Consider the following 3,499-nt stretch of genomic DNA (forward strand, 5'->3'; position numbering starts at 1 on the left):
GCCTTTTTTAGCTTAGTCACTGAAAATGCTCTTGCCCACTCAAGGTAAAAATAGTCACTTCCAGTTTGAAACTTTGGGTAAATAGTCATTTCAAGACAATCTCCCTCCCTCCCTCTTCCTCCTCTTTCTCAGTCTTTTCTTCCCAGAGATGATATAAGTTCCTGAGGGACCTGGGTGGCCCTGACCCTAAACATTCCTCTATGTCCGATCACAAGAATGACATTAAAGTTGTAGTCTAACATCAGAAGAGAATAAATGTAGATTTGAAGCCCTGCCAGACAGAAACAGTTCATTCATATTCTACAGATATTTATCAGGTACCTCCCATGTGCCAGATGCTGTCTGGGTACTAGACTCCGCAGTGATTAAAATAGATAAAAACCTGCATTTGTTGAGCTTTCATTCTAGTGGGAGGGAAAGCAGAAACTAAATAACATGAGAACGTATTTAATTTTCTCAATCAAATTATCTTACATATCTAAACACAACTCGACTAATTGTAACCAAGACACTTTCATTGTTGCCACCAGATAGCTCATGACAGAGAGACATTCAGCCCAAATGCCATTATTACTATTAATTCTCCAAGGCCCTTCTCCTCTGAGCCCAGATACTACCTAAGGATCCTTCTTACCACAATTCTCCAGGTATTTCTTACCAATAAGAGCAGTCATCCAAGAAATAATTGTATTCTTTTGACATCCAGAATATAGCTCAAACTAGCTGCTATGGTCTTAATGTTTGTGTTATCCCAACATTTTCATGTTGATACCTAATCCCCAATGCAATAATTTTAAGAGGTGGGACTTTGGGGAGGTGATTAGATCATAAGAGTTCAACCCTTGTGAATGGGATTAGTGCCCTTATAAAAAAATCTCAAGGGAACTTGTTTGCCCTATCCTTCTGCCTTGCTAGGACACAGCTCAGAAGGTGCCATCTTTGAAGCAAAGAGGGAGCCCTCACCAGACACCAAATCTGCTAGTGCCTTTTTCTTGGTCTGTCCAGCCTCCAGAACTGTGAGCAAGAAATTTCTGTTATTTATAAATTATCCAGTTGATAGGGTTTGGCTCTGTGTGCCCACCCAAATCTCATGTTGAATTGTAATCCCCAGTGTTGGGGGAAGGAACCTGGTGGGAGGTAATTGGATGATAGTGGTGGTTTCCTCTTGTTCTCTTAATAGTCAGGGAGTTCTCACAAGATCTGATGGTTTAAAAGTGTGTGGCCCTTCCCCCGTGTATTAGTCAAGGTTCTCTAGAAGGACAGAAATAATAGGATAGATGTATATATAAAGGAGAGTTTATTAAAGAGGATTGACTCACACAATCACAAGGTGAGGTCCCACAATAGTCCATCTGCAAGCTGAGGAGTAAGGAAGCCAGTCTAAGTCCCAAAACCTCAAAAGTAGGGAAGACAACAGGGCAGCCTTTAGTCTGTGGTCAAAGGTCCAAAAGTCCCAAAGCTGTAGAACTTGGAGTCCAATGTTTGAGGGCAGGAAGCATCCAGGACAGGAGAAAGATGGAGGCCAGAAGACTAAGCCAGTCTAGTTCTTCTGCCTATCCACCCAGATTGAGGGTGGGTCTGCATCTCCCAGTCCACTGACTCAAATGTTAATCTCCTTTAACCACACCCTCACAGACACACCCAGGAGCAATACTTTGCATCCTTCAATCCAATCAAGTTGACACTCAATATTAACCATCACATCCCCTCACTCTCTCCCTGTGAAGAAGCTGCTTGCTTCCCCTTCACCTTACATCAAGTTTGTAAGTTTCCTGAGGCCTCCCTGTTAAGCCTGTGAAACTATGAGTCCCTTAAACCTCTTTTCTTCATAAATTACCCAGTCTCAGGTAGTTCTTTACAGCAGTGTGAGAACAGATGAATACATGGTATTTTGTTACAGCAGCCCAAATGGACTAAGACACTAAGTTTCAAGCTTAATTCTCCAATGTACCATCCCCCAAATTTTCACAGTTATCTTGAAAGGTAATGACTCTCTTGACCCTGATAATTTTCAATCACTGGTTAGGCAACTTTATGATAAAAATATTTTGGAAGAACTTTTGGATATAGTAGAAATTCAGAAAAAAAGACCTTGGCATTTCTTTCTAAATTTAAGATACTATTCTACCGTTAAACACTGAAAGCCAGATGTATACATCTTCATATATAAGCGTACATATGTGCTTTATGTATTTTATGCTCATATGTGTTTTATATGTGTATGCAAGGGAAAGAGTAGAAAAAAATGCTGAATCAATGATTTCCAATACTGTAAAATAGAGATATTATACATTAATTAAAATTCTCTGAGTTGAGCTCGGGCGGCGGCCGCGGGGGACAAAGGGCGGGCGGATCGGCGGGGAGGGGGCGGGGCGCGGCCAGGCCAGGCCCGGGGGCTCCGCATGCTGCAGCTGCCCCCGGGCGCCCCCGCCGCCGCCCTCGCCGCGGAGCCGCGCGGAGCTGAGCCGGCGAGCTAACCCGAGCCAGCCGGCGGGCGTCCCGGAGGCGGCGGCACAGGGAGGGGCCCAACGCACGAACGTGGCCCCGGCGGCCGCCATGGCGGACAGCGGCACGGCGGGGGGCGCGGCGTTGGTGGCCCCGGCCCCCGGGCCGGGCAGTGGCGGCCCAGGACCACGCGTCTACTTTCAGAGCCCCCCCGGGGCCGCAGGAGAGGGCCCGGGTGGCGCGGACGATGAGGGCCCAGTGAGGCGCCAAGGGAAGGTCACCGTCAAGTATGACCGCAAGGAACTACGGAAGCGCCTCAACCTAGAGGAGTGGATCCTGGAGCAGCTTACGCGCCTCTACAACTGCCAGGAAGAGGAGATCCCAGAACTGGAGATAGATGTGGATGAGCTCCTGGACATGGAGAGTGACGATGCCCGGGCTGCCAGGGTCAAGGAGCTGCTGGTTGACTGTTACAAACCCACAGAGGCCTTCATCTCTGGCCTGCTGGACAAGATCCGGGGCATGCAGAAGCTGAGCACACCGCAGAAGAAGTGAGGGTCCCCGACCCAGGCGAATGGCGGCTCCCACAGGACAATCGCTGCCCCCTGACCTCGTAGCAACAGCAATACCGGGGGACCCTGCGGCCAGGCCTGGTGCCATGAGCAGGGCTCCTCGTGCCCCTGGCCCAGGGGTCTCTTCCCCTGCCCCCTCAGTTTTCCACTTTTGGGGTTTTTTATTGTTATTAAACTGATGGGACTTTTTGTGTTTTTATATTGACTCTGCAGCGCGGGCCCGTTAATAAAGCTAGGAGATGCCTTTGGTGCAGCTAAAAAAAAAAAAAAAAAAAAAAAAAAAAATTCTCTGAGTTAACATAAAATTATCTAAGTCTGCATAATGAAAGCTAAAGCATTATCTAACCCTAACCCACTACAATTCAATTTAGGGAAAAATAAACAAATCTGAGAAAAATGTATTATCCTGAGGGGGTTAATTATCAGCCTTCACAAGTTCAACACAGTCTTTTTTTTTTTTTTTTTTTTTGAGACGGAGTCTT

At 46.7% G+C, this 3,499-nt stretch overlaps 1 pseudogene; it reads left to right on the forward strand.

Moving 5' to 3' along the window:
* The first annotated feature begins 2,350 nt into the window (after window positions 1-2,350).
* On the forward strand, window positions 2,351-3,206 carry LOC135965036 (protein phosphatase 1 regulatory subunit 14B pseudogene; annotated as a pseudogene).
* The last annotated feature ends 293 nt before the right edge of the window (window positions 3,207-3,499 follow it).

This window comes from Macaca fascicularis, chromosome 9 (genome assembly GCF_037993035.2).
Source record: "Macaca fascicularis isolate 582-1 chromosome 9, T2T-MFA8v1.1".
Taxonomy (NCBI): domain Eukaryota; kingdom Metazoa; phylum Chordata; class Mammalia; order Primates; family Cercopithecidae; genus Macaca; species Macaca fascicularis.